Raw genomic sequence first — 27,555 nt, 5'->3', positions numbered from 1 at the left:
TTAGCTAGCTATCATCTAGCTACCATCTATCCAGGGCTTTTTTTGTAGCAGGAGTTCCTTTGCATATTAGGCCGCACCCCCTGCCCTCATGTAGCCAATCCCCCAAGAACTTACAGGGCTCTTAGTACAGGGACTACTGAAGGCTCTTAGAGGATTGGCTACATCAGGGGTGTGCAGTCTAATATGCAAAGGAGCTCCTGCTACAAAATCTCTCTCTGTCTCCCTCCCCCCTGATCATTTGTCTGTATGCCTACCTACCTACCTACCTGTCTCTATCCAGCTCTCTTTCCTTCCATATAAATGCTCCTTTAAGGCTATACTATAAAAAACACAGATCTCAAAATCCAAAGACTGTCATCAATTGGACTGAATGTTCAAGGACACTTAACCTGCATTACTTGCCTACTTCAGCCCTTAAACTCCCCCCTCAGCAGCTGGCCTTTAGTCTCTCACTCAGACACACATGCATGAATGTGTTTATAGTGATTTTTTAAAATATGCATTGATGGCTATTACGGCAGAAACAGGTACAGCTCAGTTAAGCAGGTAAAAAATCTTGAATGCTTATCCTACATCTGAGAGCATATGAGAGAAGATGAAGAAATGTGAAGATCTGAACACATAGAATCATAGAGTTAGAAGGACCTCCTGGGTCATCTAGTCCAACTCCCTGGACAATGCAGGAAATTCACAAATACCTCCCCCCCCACACACACACACGCATACATCCCCAGTGACCCCTGCTCCATGCCCAGAAGATGGCAAAAACTTCCAAGTTCCCTTGCCAATCTGAGCTGGAGAAAAATTGCTGACTGATCAGCATTTCCCTGGGTATGTAAGAAAGGGCCACAAGAACTAAGCACTGATGCAATGCTTTCTGCCCTCCTCATGATCTGCTTAAGTTCACAAAATCAGCATTGCTGTCAGATGGCCATCTCGCCTTTGCTTAAAAGCCTCCAAGGAAGGAGAGCCCACCGCCTCTTGAGGAAGCCTGTTCCACTGAGGAACCGCTCTGACAGGAAGTTCTTCCCAATGTTTAGTTGAAAACTCTTTTTGATTTAATTTCAACCCGTTGGTTCTGGTCCTACCTTCCGGGGCCACAGAAAACAATTCCACACCATCCTCTGTATGACAGCCCTTCAAGTACTTGAAGATGGTGATCATATCACTTCTCCTCTTATACTGAATGACTTGTACTGAATCAGCTCCTTGGTCCATCAACGCTAGTCTCTCCAACCCCCCCCCCTTTTATTAAAAGACAACTTTAATTTTTCCCTAAATTATAAATTACAAACGTATATCTAAATTATAACCATAAATATTAATCAATCAACATCAATCAATCAACTCAGGCAGATCTTTTAACTGGAGATACCAGGGATTGAACCCTGGGACTCAAGCGAATGTTCTACCACTGAGCTACAGCCCCTTAAAGGAGGTCTGGTTTACAGATTTATCCATCAACTGGAAGGATAGCACTATGCAGAGATTAGAGTGCTAGACAAAGACTGGATCCAAATGTCGTTAGCTTATGTGCTGTTGTAATGATTTCACACCTTCATTTTTGCAGTCTGCAAGTGTATTGTTCCAGTGGCACAATGCCTAACAATATGTGGCTCCAGCGGTGGAATTCTAGCAGGAGCTCCTTTGCATATTAGGCCACACCCCCTGATGTAGCCAGTCCTCCAAGAGCTTACAAAAAAGAGCGTTGTAAGTTCTTGGAGGATTGGCTACATCAAGGGGGTGTGGCCTAATATGCAAAGGAGCTCCTGCTAGAATTCCACTCCTGTGTGGCTCAAACCTAGTCCTTGGGATACCTGGATGCAAATCCCTACTCAAGCTTGAAGTTCATTGGGTGGCCTTGAACTGGTCCTTCTTTGTTCCCCAACTTCTGTTCCTCCCAGGATTGTTGGGGCAATAAAATGGAGGAGGGGAGGAGTAATGTATACCACCCTGGGCTTCTTGGAGGAAAGGTGGATAAAACTGTATATATATTTGTATTTGTGTGTGTACATGCGCACCTGGAAGTCATGGTGCCTTTTGGTCTCTGACCCCTACTGAAGGGGCCTGCAGGATATTCAAAGAGATGGCCCTGCCGCTGTCCTTCTGACTGCTGGTATTCCAAGGAAGGGAGTTTTCGCACTGACCTTAATCGGCAGCGACGTCCCTCTTCACCGTGCAGCGTCTGCGCGGATTTCGCACTAATTGCTCCGCAGAACCCGGAAGAGCCGCAAAGTCCCGCGGCTTTTGCGTCGCAAATGTAAACTGGCAAAAAACCAGTTTACATTTGCGACGCAGAAGCCGCGGGACTTTGCGGCTCTTCCGGGTTCTGCGGAGCAATTAGTGCGAAATCCGCGCAGACGCTGCGCGGTGAAGAGGGACGTCACTCCCAATTAAGGTAAGTGCGAAAACACTCGAAGTCTCCCATCTAAATACTTGCCGGGCCAACCTTGCTTACCTTCCAAGATCTGACAAGATCAAGCTTGCCTGGGCTACCTAGGTCAGATCTGTATTAAAAAATATAATGGATTGTTGCACAGTCTTGTTTTCTTCAAGGCGGTGAGAATGTTGTGTCTTCAGAAAAGTCAACCATTGTACCAGAAAATATTCCATCTACATATTTGCCAATCCCCCCTCTACCTGAGATTGTGCCAATTTATGCCCGTCCCATCCCTGTTCTGCAAAACAAGGAGAAAAGGAGTTGAACTCTATCGCGTTGCCCCTTCCCACTGTATACTCTTCCGTCACTCACTGACACATGGGGAAGGCCCTTGGATCCAACAGGATGCCTTGTGACAACTCCCAATTTATTTAGGCTATTTCTATCCCACCCTTTCCCAAAATGGGCTCAGGGCAGATCACAACATTCTAAAAACAATACAAAACAGCAGTTAAAACTCTATCAGTGTAACAAGACAATCTGATAAATCACATATGTCATAAAGAGCAGCTCAATTGGGCACATGTTATATAAACTGAGAGTCTAAATCAGTAGATAGAGTAAAATTCATATTACAGAAGAGATAGTACCATAGCATAGGGCCAGCCGATGGAGTAGGACGCCCAATGCCTCAACCAAAGACCTGGCTGAATAGCTCCGTCTTGCAGGCCCTACGGAAAGGTAACAATTCTGTGAGGGCCCAGATCTCTAAAGGGAGCTGATTCCACCAGGCTGGGGCCAAGGCTGAAAAGGCCCTGGCCCTGGTTGAGGCAAGTCGGACGTCCTTTGGGCCAGGGACAGTCAGCAGACATTGTGTACCGGATCGTAATGATCTCTGGGGCACATATGGGGAGAGTGAATGGATGAAGGTCTTTGCAAGGAAGAGTCGGCGCAGGCTCCTCCAGAGTGGTGTTTACGGTTGCCAGGAGACCCACTGACACATTTCCTGGTATTCACCTAGTGTTTTTAGAAAGCACGTGGTTGGCCATTAGGCATTTGATGGGCTGTGCAGATTTGGCCGCAATCGCTGTTTGGGTCGCAGCGCTACCATCACTCAAGGGTCTCTACTGTGTGACAGAAGGTAAGCTGTGGCAGCCCTCTGCAGGGCTGGCTTCGTCTCCTGGGGCAGCCATTTTGCGGCAGCCATTTTGCGGCTGTGACCACTGTGTTGTGTCGAAATTCCAAAGGTGACCATAGGCTTAAAAAAGGTTAGGTCTGATTTCGGTGTGATGGTTAGAATATGGGATGAAGTCCAAATCTTTATTTTGCCTTTATGCTTATCGAAGGACCTTAGGCGGGTCTCTGTCTCTCTGCAGAACAGGGTTTTTCTTTTTCTTTTTTTTAAAATAAAAGTTTAAATTGTCATCCTCAACGAGAGGAACAGCTGCTTATCTTCCCCTGAACTTGCTTCCCAGATACCCAGGGTTAGATAGGAAAAGGGAGTGGAATGCATGACAATGTGGGCACTGGAGACCTCCTCGGTTTCCCAACCTTTGAATCTTCCTTCCTTCCTTTCTTTTTTTTTTTTTGCTAATACAGTTGAAGATTAATTTCTCCCACTGCACAGAGCCTTAGACTTTCAGGGCCCATGTTTAGTGATGTGTATAGCTCTCCAATAAGTTTGGCTCTTCTTTTTTTTTTTTTTTTTTGATCCACTATTGGAAAGTATATTTAAAAGCAATTGCCTTTTTTATAGATTTAAATTACAAAAGTCCTGATATCGTGTAAAAAGCCCTGGAAACTCATGCAAGCATACAAATGTGGAAATCTTTAAAGAGCCCCAGAAAGAGATTCGAGAGCAATATGAATGTAAATAGGATTACGCTGCCTGCATTAGTGTCTGAAATGCAATTTAAAAGTGCTTCACTTACCGGCTACTCCTTAAGATACAGTCAGAAGTATATATTTGACGACCACTCAGACATACCGCTAATTATTGATTTGTCTTTCCTTTCCCCCCCCCCTTCCTTTTTCTTTTCTTTTTGGCCCCACTCAAAAAACAAATCTGCTTTACAAAGTTGTTATTGTTTATTGACAGCCCTGTTAATAATGGATTCTTTGCTCTTACAGTAAAAGGAACTGCCGTGGCTTTAAATTTGCTGTCAAAAGAGATTTGAAACCGGAGCTGCAGAGCAGAGAACAAAGGGGCAGTCAGGAAAACAGAGCAAAAAAAGGCTTAGACTTACAGCAAGTGTTTGCATTGACACGCTTGGAGTGGACCGATTCAGCGGCTCCGTCCTAGCTAGCTGGCAAAAAAGGAGGGGAGAGGAGAAGATGATAAACATATTAAATAGAGTTATTATTTTTTTTTCTCTCCCTTTAAATGAAAGCAGGCTCAGTTCTCTCTCTCGTCGAAAGAAGGGGAGAGAGTCGGAACTGAGACGCTCCTGTCAACATTTCCAGAGTATTCAAAATTTGGAGTGGTTTCCCCCCCCCCCCCTTGAAAAGGTGGATAAAAGGATTGACAGGAGAGGTGAGGAAAATTGCAACAATACTTAAAAAAAACATTTTTGTAGAAATATCTAGGCAGACACATCTTATAGAAGAAGAAGAAGAAGAATTGCAGATTTATACCCCGCCCTTCTCTCTGAATCAGAGACTCAGAGCGGCTTACAGTCACCTATATCTTTTTTCCCCCCACAACAGACACCCTGTGAGGTGGGTGGGGCTGAGAGGGCTTTCACTGCAGCTGCCCTTTCAAGGACAACCTCTGTGATAGCTATGGCTAACCCAAGGCCATTCCAGCAGGTGCAAGTGGAGGAGTGGGGAATCAAGCCCGGTTCTCCCAGATAAGAGTCCATGCACTTAACCACTACACCAAACTGGCTCTATCTTATTCCCCACCCTTCTTCTTAGAGGGAGTAATGTACCATCAGAGAATCTTGAACATAAGAACATAAGAGAAGCCCTGTTGGATCAGGCCAATGGCCCATCCAGTCCAACACTCTGTGTCACACAGTGGCCAAAAAAAAAACAAGTGCCATCAGGAGGTCCAACAGTGGGACCAGGACACTAGAAGCCCTCTCACTGTGATTCCCCTCAAGCACAAAGAATACAGAGCATCACTGCCCCAGACAGAGTTCCAACAATAAGCCGTAGCTAATAGCCAGTCCTCTGCTCCATATGCTTATCCAATCCCCTCTTGAAGCTGTCTATGTGTGTAGCCGCCATCTTGGTTGTATTAACTCTAGGATGTGGCTGTATAACCCCTCAGAACCTCTCCTTTCTTCATGTCAGGACCTCACCCAAAGACCAATGGAAAAACTGTGATGAGTTCAGTCATGAGGCTCAGTCACACAATAACCTCTTGGCCTGAGAACAAATAATCATCCTCAGCAACATGGCAGAATCATGGAGTTGGAAGGAACCCCCTGCGTCATCTAGTCCAACCCCCTGCACAATGCAGGAAATTTAGAGATACCTCTCCCTAAGTTCACAGGTTCTGCCATCTAGCCTCTGTTTAAAAACCTCCAAGGAAGGAGAGCCCACCACCTCTGGAGGAAGCCTGCTTCACCGAGGAACCGCTCTAACAGTCAGGAAGTTCTTCCTAGTGTTGAGCCGGAAACCCGTTGGTTCTGGTCCTACCTTCTGGGGCCACAGAAAACAATTCGACACCATCCTCTATAGCAAGGACAGCCATTCAAGTACATGAAGATGGTGATCATGTCACCTCTCAGCCACCTCTTCTCCAGTCTAAACATACCCAACTCCTTCATTTCATTATGCTTCGAAGGACTCTCGGGTTGAACTTAAGAAGATAATGCAAGTAAATATTTTTTTTCTGGAATCTGTGTTGTATAATCAGGATCCTTGAAGACTGTGGGATTCTTGTGATTGAACTAATTGGGTTAATAATGCATCACGCTGCACAGATCCCAGGAAGAAGAAGAAGAAGAAGAGTCTCAGAGCTGTCACAATCTCCTCTGCCTCCCCCTTCCCACAACAGACACCCTGTGAGGTAAGTGGGACTGAGAGAGCTTTCATAGAAGCTACCCTTTCAAGGACAACTCCTGTGAAAACTATGGCTGACCCAAGGCCATTCCAGCAGGTGCAAGTGGAGGAGTGGGGAATCAAACCTGGTTCTCCCAGATAAGAGTTCGCGCCCTTAACCACTACACCAAACTGGCTCTCAGGAATCAAGATGGGGTACAAATTCCAGTACTGAATAAGCATTATCCAGTTTCAGTCCCTTTCTATGGTTCCTTACTCATTGTAATATAGTTAGCTACCTTTACCAGAAAAAAGATGGTCATTAGTAGAGCTTCAATTGTCTTTGCCTTCGTTGCAATGCAGACTCATGTTGTGAACAGCAGATTTATTCCCAATTCAACGTAGAAAGTTTCTGTTCTTTCATTTGGATAATAGAGTAGTAAAACTATTGAACCCCTTGGTATTTCGCATCTTAACATCTCCTTAATCAATTCTGCGACTTCCCCTCAATACATACAATTTTCTCACGATGACACCATATGTGTATAAGAGCGTTTGGATCTTTGTCCTGCCATCTACATTTTGCATGATCTAATTTACAGATATGTTGTTGTTAATTTAGATTATACACAGTACAACGGAGATGAAATCTTAGTAGGAGGGTGAGTTGGATTCTTCTGCATCTTATTTGTGCATTTCATTGTACTGAGATCTAATCTTGGCCGAGATTATTTGATTTTCACAAATAAGATGCAGGGAAATCAAACTCGCTATCTCAAAAACAATATTGCAGAGCTGGAAAAGGTACTGAAGAGAACAACAAAATGATTAGGGGTTTGGAGCACCTGTCCTATGAGGAAAGGCTGAAGGGTCTGGGACTTTTCAATTTAGGAAAAAAAGAGACGATTGGGGGAACAGGATAGAGGCTTATGAAGTTATGCACAGGGTAGAGAGCGAGCAGAAATAATTTCTCTCCCTCCTTCTTCCCAAATCTTAGAACTTGAGAGCATCCAATCAAGTTGATGGGCAGCAGATTCAGGAGAGCCAGTTTGGTGTAGTGGTTAAGTGTGCGGACTTTTATCTGGGAGAGCCAGGTTTGATTCCCCACTTACAGCTGCTGGAATGGCCTTGGGTCAGCCATAGCTCTCACAGAGGTTGTCCTTGAAAGGGCAGCTTCTGGGAAAGCTCTCTCAGCTCCACCTACCTCACAGGGTGTCTGTTGTGGGGGAGGAAGGTAAAGGAGATTGTGAGCCACTCTGAGATTTGGAAATATATATATATACTGTGGCTAATAGCCACTAATGGACCTCTGCTCCATGTTTTTATCAATGGGGGGATTGTATAAAAAGTCCATCGGTGGCTATTAGCCACAGTGTGTGTGTGTGTGTATATTTGGCCACTGTGTGACACAGAGTGTTGGACTGGTTGGTCCATTGGTACATTGGCCTGATCCAATGTTCTTATGAGATTTGGAGTGGAGGGCGGGATATAAACCCGGTATCATCATCATCACCACCACCACCATCATCATAATCATCATCTTCTTCTTCTAATACACACTTAAGCATAATAATTAGGGCCCCCACAAAAAATGTGTCCCACTACATGAAAATCCTGGTTTTGGGCTCCATCGAATGAAAAATCCTGGCTACGGGCCTGTCTACCAGCCTCCCACATGATCAAAAGGCCCACCGATCAGCTGATCAACAGGGCTTTCAATAGCACAGGAAGTGCAATTACTGCCCTTGGGCATCCTCCCACACAATTTGAATTAGCTCTTGCCTCTGCAGCCCCTCGGGAGGTAGGGTTGCCAATCCCCAGGTGGGGGCAGGGGATCCCCCGGTTTGGAGGGTCATCAGAAAGCGGGAGGAGGGGAGGGAAATGCCTGCTGGGAACTCTGTTATTCCCTATGGAGATTTATTCCCATAGAAAATCATGGAGAATTGATCTGCGAGTATCTGGGGCTCTGGGGGGGCTGTTTTTTGGGGGAGAGGCACCAAATTTTCAGTATAGCATCTCGTACCTCTCCCCAAAATACCCAAGTTTCAAAAAGATTGGACCAGAGGGTCCAATTCTATGAGCTCCCAAAGAAGCTGCCCCTATCCTTCATTATTTCCTATGGAAGGAAGGAATTGAAAAGGTGTGTTGTCCCTTTAAATGTGATGGCCAGAACTCCCTTTGGAGTTCAAGTATGCTTGTCACAGCCTTGATCTTGGCTCCACCCCTAATGTCTCCTGGCTCCACCCCCAAAGTCCCCAGATATTTCTTGAATTGGACTTGGCAACCCTATCAGGAGGAGGGGGCAGCGGCTGGGGGGGCATCTTGAAATGCGTGGGAGGAGTGGCAGGGGGGAAGGGGGCCGCTAAATGACAAGGTTCCCTCGCTGAGCATCGTCAGCTTTCTCTTAGACAAAAGAAGGATGTCTGCATGGCAAAGAAAAAGCCCAGCAGGAACTCATTTGCATATTAGGCCGCACCCAGGACTCTTTTTCTAGCAGGAGCTTGTCTGCATATTAGGCCACGCCCCCTGATGTAGCCAATTCACCTGGAGCTTACATTAGGCCCTGTACTAAGAGCCCTCTTGAAGGATCGGCTATAGGGTAGCCCCAGATACCTACAGATCGATTCTTCATGATTTTCTATGGGAATAAATCTCCATAGGGAATAACAGAGTTCCCAGCAGACATTTCCCTCCCCTCCCCCCCACTTTCTGACGACCCTGAAGCGGGGGAAGGGCCTCCAAACCGGGGGATCCCCTGCCCCCACCTGGGGATTGGCAACCCTAATCAGCTACACCGGGGGTGTGTGGCCTAATATGCATAGGAGCTCCTGCTAGAAAGAGCCGTGGCCACATCCCCTGACTTCATCATTGTTTCATACAGGGCTTTTTTTGTGGGAAAAGCCCATCAGGGATTCGTTTGCAAATTAGGCCAGATCCCATGACACCAAGCTAGCCCGAATTGCATTCCTGTGTGTTCCTGCTCAAGAAAAAGGCCTTAAATGGAAAAAAACCCCAAAAAACATCAGGGTGAAACTGTACTATCAAAACATATATGTAATAGGGAAAACCCTTTTGGCCTCTACTTCTGAGTAGACTCTGCTCCTAAATAATGTACGCTAAACAATATAAATGTGCAGAAAAGGCACTTTAACAATCCAAAGCTTCTACCTTAAACAGACTGCAATGTGAAACACAAGAGTGCACACAGGCCCTTAGACATGACCTCTATTCTCAAACAGTCTGCACCAAAATGAATTCAGAAAAATCACAGGCACTTTTAAAGTGCACGCAGGCACTTTTAGAAGGTTAAGAGCCCGCTGTAAACTCATGAACCAAAATCATAAGAGAACAGTCTGTAACGAATTCTGTCATCCAGATTGTACACAGAAACTTAAAGAAACCAATTATCCCAGTCTGTTTAAGGCAGAAGCTTTGGATTATTAAAGTGCCTTTTCTGCACATTTGCATTTTTTATCGTACATTATTCAGGAGCAGAGTCTACTCAGAAGTAGAGGCCAAAAGGGTTTTCCCTATTACATATATGTTTTGATAGTATAGTTTCACCCTGATGTTTTTTTTTTTCATTTATAGTCTTGCTTAAACTCAGGGAGCCCCACTTTTTCTCTAAAAAAAAAAAGAAGAAGCGCTGGCAAAATGATTCTGCACCCCAAAAGGGTCTATGGGCCTAGCAAACAGAAAACAGAATGATGAACAGATGTCATGTTTTAAATCTCCTGTAAGGGTGGTGGTGGTAGAAAATGCCATCGTGTCGCAGTCAACTTACAGCGACCCGTCATGGGGCTTTCAAGGTGAGAGATGTGCCGAGGTGGTTGGCCATTGCCTGACTCTGAGTCATGCTCTTGGACTTTCTAGGTGATTTCCCATCCAAACCCTAACCACAGATAACCCTGCTTAGCTTCCAAGATCTGATGAAATCAAACTAGCCTCGGCTACCTAGGCCAAAGCCCTCTAAGAATACGCGTCCCTATTAAGAAAGCATTAGCGTAGGGTTTTTTGAAGGTTTCGGTGTAGAGCCAGTTTGGTGTAGTGGTTAAGTGCGTGGACTCTTATCTGGGAGAACCGGGTTTGATTCCCCACTCCTCCACTTGCAGCTGCTGCAATGGCCTTGGGTCAGCCATAGCTCTGGCAGAGGTTGTACTTGAAAGGGTAGTTGAAAGAGCCAGTTTGGTGTAGTGGTGAAGTGCGCGGACTCCTATCTGAGAGAAATGGGTTTGATTCCCCCAGGGCTTTTTTTTTTTTGTAGCAGGAGCTCCTTTACATATTAGGCCACACACCTCTGATGTAGCCAATCCTCCAAGAGTTTACAGGGCTCTTCATACAGTGCCTACTATAAGCTCCAGGAGGATTGGCTACATCAGGGGTGTGTGGCCTAATATGCAAAGGAGCTCCTGCTACAAAAAAAGCCCTGGATTCCTCACTCTTCTACTTGCAGCTGCTGGAATGGCCTTGGATCAGCCATAGCTTTTGTAGGAGTTGTCCTTGAAAGCGCAGCTGCTGTAAGAGCTTTCTCAGCCCCACCTACCTCAAAGGGTGTCTGTTGTGTGTATGGGGGGAAGGGAGGTAAAGGAAATTGTGACCACTCTGAGATTCAGAGTATAGGGTTGGATATAAATCCAATATCATCATTATCATCATCATCCAATCAAAGTATGACCAAAGTCAGTGGGAGAATCAGTCTAATTACTCAGTCATGACCGACGAGCACCACTGGGTTCAAATCTTCAGCTGGCAGATTAATTGGAAAGGTGTTCAGGGGTTCTGTTTTCTCTGTAAAACTAATCCTTGGGATGGATTCTCTCAAGTCATCATGGGGAGATGTTTCATTCCAAAGAACCACAACATCTTCAGCAGAATGAAACGATTGCCAATGTGGCCTCAACGCAGCATGGGATGGACCCACAGAAAACCAGCATACCTCACCTTCTTGTGATGACCACCTGGGATATACACAGGTGTCATCTTCTCCTCAAGCCATCAGACCAGTATGCTGGTCAGGACTTTTTCTGTAGCAGAAACTCCTTTGCATATTTGGCCACACACCCCTGATCTAGCCAATCCTCCAAGAGCGTACATTAGTCCCTGGAAGAAGAGCCCTGTCAGCTCTTGGAGGATTGGTTCCATCAGGAGGTGTGGCCTAATATGCAAAGGAGTTCCTGCTACAAAGAAACCAACCCTGATACTGGTATTTCAGAAAGCCAAACGGACAGGGGTGGAATTCCAGTAGGAGCTCCTTTGCATATTAGGCCGCATACCCCTGATGTAGCCAATCCTCCAAGAGCTTACAAAAAAGAGCCTTGTAAACTCTTAGAGGATTGGCTTCATCAAGGGGGTTTGGCCTAATATGCAAAGGAGCTCTTGCTAGAATTCCACCCCTGCAAACAGACAAACAAAACGCAAAGCAACACAAGCAGAACATTCCTTGTGCAATAGAGCTTCACACTTCCCCCTTTCCTATCCCCCCCAGATGCCGCAGAATGTCAGAAGACACTTGAGGAATATGTAAGATGGGTGTTCAACAGGAGGGTGGACTCTATGAGAATTGGGAGCTGGCATCTCCTTCCATCATAAGTGCCTTCAGTATGCAGAGGATGTGTCCAAGTCTCTCTGCTCTACACTTGTTATTGCACCCTTGTTATTGCTCTACAAGAGCCCCGTGGCGCAGAGTGTTAAAGCTGCAGTACTGCAGTCCAAGGCTCTGCTCACGACCTGCGTTCGATTCGTGGCGGAAGCTGGGTTTTCAGGTAGCCAGCTCGAGGTTGACTCAGCCTTCCATCCTTCCGAAACCGGTAGAATGAGTCCCCAGCTTGCTGGGGGGAAAGCGTAGATGACTGGGGAAGGCAACAGCAAACCACCCTGTAAAAAGTCTGCCGTGAAAACATTGTGAAAGCAATGTCACCCCAGAGTCGGAAACGACTGGTGCTTGCACAGTGGACCTTTCCTTCCTATTGCTCAACACTTGTTATTGCAAACATAGACTTGGTTTCCCCTTTGAAATGAAGGGAGGAGTTTCATGTGACCTTTGGAATGCCAGGGCTTTTTTTTGTAGCAGGAACTCCTTTGCATATTAGGCCACACACCCCTGATGTAGCCAATCCCCCAAGAGCTTACAGGGCTCTTAGCACAGGGCCTACTGTAAGCTCCAGGAGGATTGGCTACATCATGGGGTGTGTGGCCTAATATGCAAAGGAGTTCCTGCTGCCAAAAAACCCAAACAAATAAAGGCCTGGGGATGGCAATTGAAACTGATTGCTGGATTTGGGTCCAGGTCTCTGCTCTTAATCCTGAGTAGATCCTCTTCTTTAACATCATTTCTCTGCTTGTTTGTTTTAAAGGTCAATAGCATCTAATTTTATTTTTATTATCTGACAATAAAGCCACAGCAAAATGGAGTGTTTACTTTACGGAAATAATAATAAAAAAATAATGTGTGTGTGTGTGTGTGTGTTTAAAAATATTTTCTTTCAACTGTTCAGGTTGAATTAATGCGAGGGACATGAATATGTATTGGGAGGTTTAATTCTTTGGGGTTTTGAAAATTCTTACAACCACATAATTAAATGAGCGCCTTTAGAAATACTGATAAAACCCCTTGCCATTCACATAGCCATACAAAACAAGAGGCGCTGTAAGCTCCAGGCTTCAGAGATTACTTTGGCCACCAGCCAGTATTTATCACAACATTTCCATCGGAGAAGATAAAATTTAATCATTTTTATTTAAATATAAATCAAAATTAATGCAGCTTCTTAAAAAGGAGACAGCACAAACGAATCGCAATATCTTTATTTTGGAGATGGCTGGCTCTATTGTCTCCCTTCAAAAACCGAAATGCCACTCTTTGTTCTTGCGATGCCTCCTTTTCTTCTTTGGATGCTGCCCCACGCTACACCTGCCCCCCCACCCCAGTTAAACAGGGTGTGCGAGAAAAGGGGGCCTGACCCAAATTCAGTCCCGTCTCCTCATTTTGCCAAGATCAAAGGCACGTTGTGCCTTTTTCATCTGCTTCCTCTCCAACGGGTGAGGCTTGGAAACATATCCACTTGGGATTTCTCGGTTTCCTAAATATCCACAGTCGGCCCGGGACCTAGCCGTCTCTTGTTCCTGTGATTCCATTTCATTTATTTATTTGGTTGTTTTAAAACGTTTATTAGCCGCCTTTCTTCTTTCCTCGGAATAGTAAAACCACTTTAATCAAACACAGTCCTAAATAAAACCACCTTCAGTTGCCTTGTAAAAGTCCAAAAAGTGAGGGGGGCAGATCCACCTCCCTGGGGAGGTTATTCCATAATCATGGGGGATACCACCAAAAAGGCCCTCTCTTCTGTGCCCATCAAAGAAGCTTTGTGTTGGATGAGACCAGGGGTGGAATTCTAGCAGAGGCTTCTACGCCCATTAGGCCACACACCCCTGATCCTCTAAGAGTTTACAAAAAGGGGTGTGGCCTAATATGCAAACAAGCTCCTGCAAGAATTCCACCCCTGGATGAGGCAGTCAGGAGGGCCTCTCAGTACAATCTTAATTCTCAGGCAAGAGTATAAAGGAGAAGACAGTCATACAGCATGTCTATGATGGTGGGTGACCATTGTCTCCCATATGTTTCTGCCTGGGAACTAAAATCACAGGGAGAAACCTGACTGTCTTGTGAATCAAATGAGCTTGTATGGTAAGCAGGGCACATTAGAGAGGGCCTTTTCAGTGGCAACCACATGATTAAGGAATAACTTCCTGAGGAACATATGGGAGAAGATGGCCTTTCAGATACCATGGTCCCAAATCATGTAGGGCTTTTGCTAGGGTTGCTAGGTCCAATTCAGTCTTCGGCAGGAGATGGTGGGTACCAGAGTTGGACCTGGCAACCCTAAAGAGCACCTCTCCTCAGTTTAGATGGCAAAACAACCCTGGGAGACCTTGGGGAGTCTCATTCTCATACCAAGTGGTGTGGTTGAAATAGGTTGCCAAGTCCAATTTAAGAAATATCTGGGGACTTTGGGGGTGGAGCCAGGAGACATTAGGGGTGGAGCCAAGAGACTTTGGGGTTGGAGCCAGAAGCAAGATTGTGACAAGTATGATTGAACTCCAAGGGAGTTCTGGCCATCACATTTAAAGGGACCGCACACCTTTTAAATGCCTTCCCTCCGTTTGGATATAATGAAGGATAGGGGCACCTTCTTTGGGGGCTCATGGAATTGGCCCCCCAGGACCAATCCTTTTTAAGGTATGGAGGATATTTTGAGGCAGGTATGGATACTATGCTGACAATTCGGTGTCTCGATCTCAAAAAACAGGGTCACCTCCCCAGAGCCCCAGATACCTGTGGATCAATTCTCTATTATACCCTATGGGAATCGATCACCATAAGGAATAATGGAGTTCCCAGCAGACATTTCCCTCCCCTCCCCCTGCTTTCTGATGACCCTGAAGCGGGGAGAGGGCCTCCAAACTGAGACATCTCCTGCCTCCAACTGCTTAGCTTCCAAAAATGGACAAATATCATGCTTGCCTGGGTCGTCTAGGTCAGGCCCAGGGCTTTTTCTGTAACAGGAACTCCTTTGCATATTAGGCCGCACACCTCTGATGTTGAAGCCAATCCTTCAAGAGCTTTCAGGGCTCTTCTTACAGGGCCTACTGTAAGCTCCAAGAGGATTGGCTACATCGGGGGTGTGTGGCCTAATATGCAAAGGAATTCCTACTACACTAGGGTTGCCAATCCCCAGGTGGGGGCAGGGGATCCCCCGGTTTGGAGGCCCTCCCCCCCTCCCCCCAGGAAATAATGGAGAATTTATCCGCGGGCATCTGGGGCTCTGGGGAGGGCCCGTTTTTTGAGGTAGAGGCACCAAACTTTTAGTATAGAATCCAGCGCCTTGCCCCAAAATACCCCCCAAGTTTCAAAAAGATTGGACCAGAGGGTCCAATTCTATGAGCCCCTAAAGAAGGTGTCCCTATCCTTCATGCTTTCCAGTGGAGGGAAGGCATTTAAAAGGTGTGCGGTCCCTTTAAATGTAATGACCAGAACTCCCTTTGGAGTTCAATGATGCTTGTCACACTCTTGCTTCTGGCTCCGCCCCCAGGGTCTCCTGGCTCCACCCCCAAAGTCCCCAGATATTTCTTGAATTGGACTTGGCAACCCTATGCTACACACCAACCCACAAAGACCTGGTCAGGCCTAAAGAGCCTCCTACCTTGATGTTGGCAGCCTTCAGGTGAGGCCTGGAGATCTTCTGCTTTTTCAATTGATCTCCAGCTGGTGGAGTTCTGCTCCCCTGGAGAAAACGGCTGCTTTGAAGGGTGGACTCTATGGCAGAGTACCATGCCTCCCCTCTCCAAACCCTGATCTCTCCCATATCCACTCCTACGTCCCCAGGTGTTTTCCAACATAGACCTGGCAGCTCTCTATCATAAGGAATTAACCACCATTGCTGTTATGGTCCAACCGTGCTCTACCAATTACGTCGCCTCTTCTAGACTCTTTTGACCTGTCAGGATTGGCACCTGAGCTTAGGTTTATATCAACGTGCAGGTTCTTAAGCCAGCCGCTTTGCAATTCAAAGTTACCCGCACCCCAGAAACACAACAGATTAGAGAAAACAACCGGCTTTATTGCGGCATTATGATAATTCAATCAACTCTCTGGGAGTATTTGCATACTTCAGATCTGTCTGCATCTCATTGTTTGCCCGGGTGAATGAGATTCTCCTTTTCTCCCCCTCTGCCTGTTTGTCCAGTAAATAATGCTGAGGTCACGAGTAGAGGACGGTTCCCCGATTTCCATTTCCCCTCCCCTCCCTCCATTTTAAACAACAGCTCTTGAATGCTAACAGGCAATTCGGTACTTGCGCTTCTTGACCTAAGGCAGTGCGGGTATTAGGCTGTTATAGCCCTTTAGCTATCCAGACTAAGTGGGGCACTTCATTAGTTTTCCTGCGAAAGACAAAACTGGGAACGAAAATGTTTGTTTTAAACGAGGCAATCTCAAAGCCCTACTTTTTTCCACGCCATTTAGAAGATTTCCCACAAGCTCCACTCCCTTGGTATTTTCTTTTTTAAATCAACCTTTTTTTTATCCTGCCCTCAGTGTCATACAAATTCAGGGTGACTTCCAGCGACCTATTCCTCACACCGCTTGGGTTTTTTGTGCATGAAAGAGGGGAAATAAAAGGGAATAAAAATTGACCCAATGGTCGCCATTTCATTTGGGATAGGACATTGCAAGTAATGCTAACCATACAATCCTAAGTAGAAGAACACCCTTGACTCAGCCTTCCAGCTTCTTGAGGAGCCCTCCGGTGGCTCAGTGGTAGAGCATCTGCTTGGTAAGCAGAAAGTCCCAGGTTCAATCCCTGGCATCTCCAAAAAAGGGTCCAAGCAAACAGGTGTGAAAAACCTCAGCTTGAGACCCTGAAGAGCCGTTGCCAGTCTGAGTAGACAAGACTGACTTTAGGGGAGGGACGGTGGCTCAGTGGTAGAGCATCTGCTTGGGAAGCAGAAGGTCCCAGGTTCAATCCCTGGCATCTCCAAAAAAGGGTCCAAGCAAATAGGTGTGAAAAACCTCAGCTTGAGACCCTGAAGAGCCGCTGCCAGTCTGAGTTGACAAGACTGACTTTAGGGGAGGGACGGTGGCTCAGTGGTAGAGCATCTGCTTGGGAAGCAGAAGGTCCCAGGTTCAATCCCTGGCATCTCCAAAAAAAGGTCCAGGCAAATAGGTGTGAAAAACCTCAGCTTGAGACCCTGGAGAGCCGCTGCCAGTCTGAGTAGACAATACTGACTTTGATGGACCAAGAGTCTGATTCAGTATAAGGCAGCTTCATATGTCCATATGTTCACCCTCTTCGCTCGACCTCCCCTTGGCACAGGGAAGCTGAGTGGGGCCACATGGCCCTATTTGCAAGGAGGGCTCCTCTTGTGGAGTCCTCTGTGCAAGTACCACCCTCCCCGCTCAACCTCCCCACAGCGTGGAAAACTGAGTGAGGCTGGATGGCCCCGTTTGTGCAGTGTGCAAAGCCCCTCCCCTCAACTTTCCTGCGGCATGAGAGAGTCTCGGGTAGGGGAAAGACACTTCAGGCCAGCTGGTGTGTGGGGAGGGTTACCATGCAATCTCATGGCAGTCCAGCCTAAAAGCATTGACGTCAAAGGCTTTCTACTGGAGCAATTGCATAGAACTACACTGTTATGGGGGGATGAGGGTGGTGGTACCCTAGGAAGAGTCCAGCCGTAAAGGCAGTAGACATATGGGGGGCTGTGGCTCAGTGGTAGAGTGTCTGTTTGGCATAAAGAAGGTCCCAGGTTCAATCCCCAGCATCTTCAGTTAAAAGGACCAGGCAGGAGGTGATGGGAAAGACCTCTGTCTAAGGCCCCAGAGAGCTGCTGCCAGTCTGAGTATACTGATGGATAAACAGAACGATGCAGTAGAACACAGCTTCACGTGCTCCTATAAACTAATGAAACTGCCTCGCAGAGTCAGACCTCTGCTCCATCTTCCTCAATGAAATACGGCAGAAAAGAGAAGAGACCTCAAGCAATGTTTTTATTTGGTTGTTAAAAAAAAAATGGACCCTCCCTCCTTATACGTGACTTATGTGCAGGTCTGAAGCAGTGAGCTGGGTGAGGGGGTGGGGGAAAAAAAAGAACACTTTCCCATCCCCCTGGAATCTGGAAGTTCAGGGAGCCAAGATCAAGGTTCAGGCAAAAATGTGTGTTTCTCTGGGGGATTTTGCGATATTTTCCCACCGGTTTTGTTCCCCCTGTCCAGGTTTTTTTCATCTTGTCTCTCCCCTGGAGAAAATGGCTGCTTTGAAGGGTGGATTCTATGGCACTGTACCATGCTGACTGAGGCCCCTCCCCTTCTCCCTGATCCACCCTGCCTTCTCCCGGATCCACCCCTGAAGTCTTCAGGTATTTGGCAACTCTGCAAGGAGCATCATCGGCCTGTCCACAGAGGTCAAACTTTTCAGAGAGGGTCCCTTTCCATTTTAGGCTCCTTTGGGCGCGCTCTCTGTCATGCAATGCATGCAATATATTTCCCCCCATCCTGTACTGGTAATTTTTACCTAGAATCGGTTTTAAGGTAGATTTTTAATTTAATTAATTTGCTGTATATATTGTCTTGTAAACCACTCTGAGCCCTATTCACAGGGAAAGGGCAGTTCATAAATCCAATGAACTAAATAAGAGAACATAATAACATAAGAGAAGCCATGTTGGATCAGGCCAATGGCCCATCCAGTTCAACACTCTGTGTCACAGAAGAACATAAGAGAAGCCATGTTGGATCAGGCCAGTGGCCCATCCAGTCCAACACTCTGTGTCACAGAAGAACATAAGAGAAGCCATGTTGGATCAGGGCAATGGCCCATCCAGTCCAACACTCTGTGTCACAGAAGAACATAAGAGAAGCCATGTTGGATCAGGCCAATGGCCCATCCAGTTCAACACACTGTGTCAAAAACCAGGTGCCATCAGGAGGTCCACCAGTGGGACCAGGACACTAGAAGTCTTCACACTGTGCCCCCCGCCCCCCAGCACCAAAGGTTTCATGAAGAAGGAATCAGCAATGCTGATTCTGTGAAACCCCACCACCACCACCAATACCATAAGAACATAAGAGAAGCCATGTTGGATCAGGCCAGTGGCCCATCCAGTCCAACACTCTGTGTCACACAGTGGCCAAAAAAACCAAGTGCCATCAGGAGGTCCACCAGTGGAGCTAGAAGCCCTTCCACTGCCCCCCCCCCACCCCAAGCACAAGAATACAGAGCATTACTGCCCCAGACAGAGAGTTCCATCAATATGCTCCCTTCAAGTGGAAACCAGGATAAGGTTACTTTCTCTGTAGTCAAATGTGTGTGCTTGTGTGGAGAGTTTACAAAGGCTCGAGAACCACGCAGAGGTTCATCTTGCCTGTCCTCAGAGGTCAAACTTTTCAGAGAGGGTCCCTTTCCATTTTAGGCTCCCTCCACAGAGCCGCTATCACGCGCGCTCTCCGGCACGCAATGCAAATTGCATTCCAACAAGCTAATTATAGGATAAACGCTGCCACTTAACTAGGCAGCGAGCATGTCCTCTCAGCATGGAGCTATCATATTATATACATTTTGCTGTCTACGGTGTAATTAACGGGATGAAAATATTACTGCCAGACACCATAAAAAAATTAACACATTATCTTAATTGTCTTTTCAGCTCAGGTAGCCCCTATTACCATTTCAAAAAGAGAGAGAGAGAGAGGCGGCCTCTCTAACACACTAGATTTCCCCCCCCTTTCTTCTGCTGAAGATGCTGTTAATCCTTTTTCGCCCTTTGATCAGTTCTTTTGATACCGTTGGACACTGACTCCTCCATTTTCCCTTTTGAACTTGTCTTATCAAACTATTACGGAGATCTATTGGTATGGAACTCGGGGGCTGCTGTATTTGATTTATCTTGGCTTATTTTGATTTTTTTAAAAAAAATGCTGAAGGTTTTGCAGGAAGGTTTCATACGGTGCCGGTCGTGCTTGTTAAATCATAATCAGTCTTCTGTGCAAAGATCCCTACTTTCTCAGCCTCAGGTTTCACTTTCAAAACCGGGTTATTCCTCGAAGGATATAGGCGGACTTAAAACCGGGGTGTGGGGAATTGTTCTGAAATGACTCTTCATTGTGAGTCTATCAGAGTAATCAAGACCAGGTCGTTGTCCAAGATGTAGAGTTGAGGTTATAACTGGTCAGTTATAACTGGGGCCACATACAGCCTGGGCTGCGCGAATTGCACTGGCTGCCAGTTGTATACCGGATTCGTTACAAAGTGCTGGTTATCACCTTTAAAGCCCTATATGGTCGAGGACCTGCCTACCTTAGGGACTGTCTCTCCCCGTATGAACCCCAGAGAGCACTGAGGTCAGCCGGGAAAAACCTGCTGAACATCCCCGGGCCGAAAGAGGTGAAGTTGCAAAGCACCCGCAACCGAACTTTCTCTACTATGGCTCCACGCCTGTGGAACCAACTTCCAGAGGAAATGCGGGCCCTGCGGGACCTAGAACAGTTCTGCAGGGCCTGCAAGACTACCCTCTTCCGGTTGGCCTTCACCAAATAAGAGGGAAACTGCTAAAGAACTCGCCATCATAAACGTAAACGTAATCATAGCACCAGTATATATGTTATTAATTTTTATTAATTTTAGCATTTTAACTAGAATTTTAATTACACTGTTAATGTAGTAGTTTTAATGATTGTATAAGTAATGTATGAAATGTTGTTAGCCGCCCTGAGCCTGCTCCGGCGGGGAGGGCGGGATACAAATAAAAGTTGTTGTTGTTGTTGCTCCAGGCAGGTAAAGAATGTAGGTTCAGAGGGTGGGAGAAAAGTGTTGCCGGGGCTTTTTTTGGAGCAGGAACTCCTTTGCATATTAGGCCGCACACCCCTGATGTAGCCAGTCCTCCAAGAGCTTGTTGTTGTCGTCATTCAGTTGCACAGTCGAGTCCGACTCGTTGCGATCCCATGGAAAAAGTCACGCCGGGCCTTCCTGTCTTCCACCATCCTCTGAAGTCTGCTCAAATTTGTGTTTGTTACATCAGGAACGCTGTCCAGCCATCTCATCTTTTGCCGTCCCCTTCTTCTTTTGCTTTCTATCTTTCCCAGCATCAGGGTCTTCTCCAGGGAGTGCTCCCTTCTTATTTGGTGGCCAAAGTATTGGAGCTTCAGCTTCAGCATCTGACCTTACAGGGAACAGTCTGGGTTGATTTCCCGTAGAACTGACTGATTTGATCTTCTTGCAGTCCAAGGGACTCTCAAGAGTCTTCTCCAGCACCACATCTCAAAAGCAAGAGCTTACAGAAAACTTACTGTAAGCTCCAGAAGGGTTGGCTACAGCAGGGGTGTGTGGCCTAATATGCAAAGGAGTTCCGGTTACAAAAAAAGCAAGGTGATATGATCACCATCTTCAAGTACTTGAAGGGCTGTCATCTAGAGCAGGAGTTCCCAACCGGTCCATGGTCTGTTAGCAACCGGGCCGTGAGTTGTATAATTATTTCATTATATATTACAATGTAGTAGTAATAATAATAGTAAGAGGAAGACATTAGGTTTATATCCTGCCCTCCACTCCAAATCTCAGAGTCTCAGAATGGCTCACAATCTCTTTTACCTTCCTCCCCCACAACAGACAGCCTGTGAGGTGGGTGGGGCTGCGAGAGCTCTTCCAGAAGCTGCCCTTTCAAGGACAGCTCTGCCAGAGCTATGGCTGACCCAAGGCCAGTCCAGCACCTGCAAGTGGAAGAGTAGGGATTCAAGCCTGGTTCTCCCAGATAAGAGTCTACACACATAACCACCATGCCAAACTAATAGAAATAAAGTGCACAATTATATCATCCCAAAACCATTGCATCCCCACCCCACCCCCAGTCCCTGGAAAAATTGTCTTGCACAAAACTGGTCCCTGGTGCCAAAAAGGTTGGGGACCACTGATCTAGAGGATGGTGTGGAATTGTTTTCTGTGGCCCCAGAGGGTAGGACCAGAACCAGTGGGCTAAAATTAAATCAAAAGAGTTTCCGTCTCAACATTAGGAAGAACTTCCTGACCGTTAGGACGGTTCCTCAGTGGAACAGGTTTCCTCAGGAGGTGGTGGGCTCTCCTTCCTTCTCAGTGGTAATACCAGGAGATCTATAGTCACCAGGGCTTTTTTGGTAGAAAAAGCCCAGCAGGAACTCATTTGCATATTAGGCCACACCCTCAGGCTTCGCCATTTTTTGCGCATGGCTTTTTTGCAGGAAAAGCCCAGCATTAACCTTTTTTGCATATTAGGCCACACACCCTGACACCAAGCCAGCCAGAACTGCGTTCCTGTGCGTTCCTGCTTAAAAAAAAGTCCTGATAGTCACCTAGAAGTTGGCAACTTCAGAAGACTCCAGGCTCAGTTCTTGGCAGGTCTTTTTTGTAGCAGGAACTCCTTTGCATATTAGGCCAAACCCCTCCCCCCCAAGGTAGCCAATCCTCCTGGAGCTTGCTGTAGGCCCTGTACTAAGAGCCCTGTAAGCTCTTGGAGGATTGGCCACATAAGAGGCGTGTAGCCTAACATGCAAAGGAGTTCCTGCTACGAAAAAGCCCTGGGTCCTGGCCTTACCAATTTAAAGGAAATGCCTATCTTTGCCTGAGACTCTGGATAGCCTCCACTAGTAAGAGAAGATGAACTTGCTGGGCCACAGGTCTGATCTAGGGTTGCCAATCCCCAGGTGGGGGCAGGGGATCCGCCGGTTTGGAGGCCTTCCCCCCGCTTCAGAGTCGTCAGAAAGCGGGGGGGAGGGGAGGGGAGGGAAATGTCTGCTGGGAACTTCATTATTCCCTATGGAGATTTATTCCCATAGAAAATAATGGAGAATTGATCTGTGGGTATCTGGGGCTCTGGGGGCGGGGCTGTTTGTTGAGGTAGAGGCACCAAATTTTCAGTACAGCATCTAGTGCCTGTCCCCAAAATATCCCCCAAGTTTCAAAACGATTGGGGGTCCAATTCTATATGCCCCAAAAGAAGGTGCCCATATCCTTCATTATTTCCTATGGAAGGAAGGCATTGAAAAGGTGATGGCCCTTTCAATGCGATGGCCAGAACTCCCTTTGGAGTTCAATTATGCTTGTCACAGCCTTGATCTTGGCTCCACCCCCAAAGTCTCCTTGCTCCACCCCCAAAGTCCCCAGATATTTCTTAAATTGAACTTGGCAACCCTAGTCTGATCAGGTATAAGGCAGCTTCATTTGGTTATCTTTGAAACCTCTGCTACCTATGTAGGCTTCCCAAACCTCCCGCTCTGGCGGGAGACTTCTGGGTTCGCAGCCTCATCTCCCGCTCTTCAAAACTCTGGAAGCGGGGGTGGGGGGTGGAGGGGGGGAGAACATACCTTTAGGCTTCATGTTGTAGAGCTCCTGAGCCGTTTGCAAAATGTCTGCCCCTTTAAGGCTGGGCAGGAAGCAGGAAGCAGAAAGGGCTTCTGAGAACGGCCCATCCCTTTCTTTGCTTTCGTTTTCACAGGAAGTAGAGTTGTCCGGAGGAAGATCTGGTAAGTGTGTGTGTGTGAGAGGGAGGGGCCAGGGGATTCCCTAGTTTGGAGGCCCTCCCCCCCTTTAGAAAGCGTGGAGGGGGAGGGAAATGTCTACTAGGCACTCTATTATTCCCTATGGAGAACGATTCCCATAGGGAATAATAGGAAATTGATCCGTGGGTATTGGGGGCTCTGGGAGGGCTATTTTTTGAGGTAGAGGCACCAAATTTTTAGTATAGCATCTAGTGCCTTTCCCCAAAATACCCCCCAAGTTTCAAAACGATTGGACCAGAGGGTCCAATTCTATGAGCCCCAAAATATGGTGCCCCTATCCTTAATTATTTCCTATGGAAGAAAGGCATTTTAAAAGGTGTGCTGTCTCTTTAAATGTGATGGAGTTCAATTATGCTTGTCACATCCTTGTTCTTGGCTCCACCCCCAATGTCTCCTGGCTCCACCCCCAAAGTCTCCTGGCTCCATCCCCAAAGGCCCCAGATTTTTCTTTAATTGGACTTGGCAACCCTATACCTATGACAACATGTCACCATCCCTGAATTCTGAGAGCATATCCCCAAGTGATACATCGAGCACTGTAGAACAGTTTTGGGGAGCTGAAAGTGCTGTTGTAAAAGGATTTGCAAGCAAGCTTGTGAACCGGTAAGAGATAAAAGGCTTTCTTTGTTGTAGATCCAAGACCATGTTGCTTTGAAGTAACTTTACCAGAGGTTTCAGGGAAAAAATCTGGCAGGTAATCCATGGAGTATATTGGGCTCCCCAGCCTTTTTGAACCTGTAGGCACCTTTGGAATTCTGACACAGTGCAGTAGGCGAAGCCTCTAGATGGCTGACCCAAAATGGCTGCCACAGGAAACAGACCCAGCCACAAAATGGCTTCCACAGCTTACCTTCAGTCACACACTGAAGATATTTGTGCTGTGGTGGCAGCTGCTGCTAAAGTGACATTCAAAAAAAAAAACTGCCAATCAAATCTCCAAAGGCAAATCAGAAGCCTTGCTGGGCAAAAGCCCCACCTGGCACCACCCCCTTTCTAAAAACGTATGGTGGGAGGGCTGCCAATCCCCAGGTGGGAGCAGGGGATCCCCTGATTTGGAGGCCCTCCCCCCGCTTCAGGGTCATCAGAAAGCGGGAGGGGGCAGGGAACTGTCTGCTGGGTACTCTATTATTCCCTATGGAGATTGATTCCCATAGAGTATAATGGAAGATTAATCTATGGGTATCTGGGGCTCTGGGAAGACTGTTTTTTTGAGGTAGAGGCACCAAATTTTCTACATAGCATCTAGTACCTCTTCTCAAAAGATCCTCCAAATTTCAAAGCAATTGGTCCAGGGGGTCCAATTCTATTAGCCCCAAAAGAAGGTGCCACTATCCTTCATTATTTCCAATGTATTTTAAAGGTGTGCAGTCCCTTGAAATGTGATGGCCAGAACTCCCTTTGGAGTTCAATTATGCTTGTCACCACATTGCTTCTGGCTCCACCCCCAATGTCTCCTGGTTCCACCCCCCAAAGTCTCCTGGCTTCCATCCCCAAAGTCCCCAGATATTTCTTGAATTGGACTTGGCAACCCTACATGGTGGACTCACAGAAGGGTGTTTGTGGACATCACATCGGAGACAGCTGGAGTATCCAATGGCCCAGCAACTTCTTATTTGCCCTGGATCTATTAGAAGTCCCAAAGCCTAGTCTTCAGAACCAGACTGAGTCTTCTACAAAGCAGTAACAGTGCAGGGTGAAAGTACACACACCAACAAGCCATTTGATCACACTACTTGACGTGGACCTGAATTATAATCTCAGCCTCTGTATACAACTTAATGGAAACGCTCATGTTATACTCAGTGGAGGAGAGAGAAAACTTCAAATGGAGGCCTGGCTTTGTTACTTAGATAGCTGAGAAAGTGGATCTTGGCTGTTGACCTAAATGTTGACATTGAGACCAACACACATGGCTAACAGATTTTCGACATGTTTACCTTCCTAGAAGACATCTTCTATGCCCATCAGGAGTCAGGATTCTGATGACAAAGGTTGCTGATTGATGGCTTTGAAAGCAAGAGATCTGGGGGGGAACCCAAGAGCGACAGATGACATAAATATCCCCAGGTGATCACTTCCAAATTTGATCTGAAATTTGAGGGTTCCCCCCCCCCCCCGTGCTCTGCTGGAACTCTGGCAAACTTCCACATTAGCTGTTCCCTACCTGGTAGGCCTCACAAAATCCTAAATAATATTTGCAAATCCAGCCGATTCTGTTCAGACATTTAATTGGCATTTGCAGCCTGAACTGCTCTTTTCGTGTTTAACTGCAAAGACCTTTGACAGGGCGGGAACTAGTCTAGTTGAATCAGCAGCGGGGGTGGGGGGGGAATGTCTAGAATGCCATTCTACACAATCTGATATCTTGTGGAACAATGTACACACCTCGGGCTCTCCAGCTCAGCTCCCAACTCATTCACACAGACTGGCTGCACATAGGGTTGCCAACTCCAATTCAAGAAATATCTGGGGACTTTGGGGGTGGAGCCAGGAGCAAGGTTGTGAAAATTGACAATTGAACTCCAAAAGGAGTTCTGGCCATCACATTTAACCACACCTTTTATAGGCATTGCCTCCATTGGAAATAGTGAAGGATAGGGGCGCCTTCTTTGGGACTCATAGAATTGGACCCCCTGGTCCAATCTTTTTGTAACGTGGAGGATATTTTGGGGGAGAGGCACTGTTGAAAATCTGGTCCATCTACCTCAAAAAATAGCCCTCCCAGAGCCACAGACAATTCTCCATTATATCCTATGGGAATCTGTCTCCATAGAGAATAATGGAGTGGCCAGCAGACATTTCCCCCCCACACACCCTTCTGATACTCTGAAGTGGGGGGAGGGCCTCCAAACTGGGGGATCTCCTGCCGCCACCTGGAAATTGGCAACCCTTGCTGCACAACAACTTGGATAATTTAATTAAAAAAGAAAGATTTGAGTCATCAACATCCATGACACTTGAAAGAGTAAACTAACATTCCAAGGACGCAAAGGCATTCTTCAGTCTCTGTACAAATGTTTTCCCAAGGTTGGTATTTTCTGCCCCTCAGAAACAGCTCATGCTCTTTTGCTGCTGGAGGTGAAAATGAATTCTGCTGCCTTTCTCTCTGGCTTGCTTGCAAAGGGGTGTGTGTGCTTGTGTGCATGCATATATTTTTAACATATATTGTTGACAAGCAGGGTCATCTCTCTGCCCCATGCAAGAGAGACTTGCTGGATTTCCTTGCATAGTGCAAGGAACAGTGCATTATCTGTGAAATCTGGGAAATCACAGAGTTTGCTAATTTGTTATCTATCTATCTATCTATCTATCTATCTATCTATCTATCTATCTATCTATCATCTATCTATCTATCTATCTGATTCTCAACATAGCCATATCAATGGATAAGAACATAAGAGAAGCCATGTTGGATCAGGTCAATGGCCCATCCAGTCCAGTGTCACACAGTGGCCAAAAAAAAACAGACACCATGAGGTCCATCAGTGAGGCCAGGACACTAGAAGCCCTCCCACTGTGCCCCCCTTAAGCACCAAGAATACCCCAGACAGAGAGTTCCAACAATATGCTGTGGCTGACAGCCACTGATGGACCTCTGCTCCATATGTTTATCCAAACCCCTCTTGAAGCTGTCTATGCTGACAGCCGTCACCACCTCATGTGGCAGTGCATTCCATAAAGGAAAATGGATACTTTATGGATACTTAAATCTGGAGATTGGGGTTGTGGTATGATGAGACAGAGCTTTCAACAAACTTGAAAAAAACCCAAATTTGCAGGAAATTCTGGGGGAAAAAAAACTGGCAGGGGTGGGGTAATGCACTCCAAAAGATTAAAAGAAGAGTTTTAAGAAGCAAATGTCTCAGTGATCATTGCCAGGCAACGACGACATTATTGGCAGCATTCAAGCTTCTGTTACTAAAAGGCAGGGAGGATGGAGCAGGGCCTTTTCCAGGGCTGTTTTGGCCATTGGGGTAGGTCTTATTGGTGCTGGACCTGTTAGCAGCCACAGGACAACTTGCCATCTCCCAGCCTGAATGACCAACCAGGCCTGGCCGATTCAACAGCAGCCACCCCATAAATAATAATAATAATAATAACAACATTT

The sequence above is a fragment of the Heteronotia binoei genome, chromosome 14, assembly GCF_032191835.1.
Source record: "Heteronotia binoei isolate CCM8104 ecotype False Entrance Well chromosome 14, APGP_CSIRO_Hbin_v1, whole genome shotgun sequence".
Lineage (NCBI taxonomy): Eukaryota > Metazoa > Chordata > Lepidosauria > Squamata > Gekkonidae > Heteronotia > Heteronotia binoei.
This window is presented reverse-complemented; position numbering follows the sequence as displayed.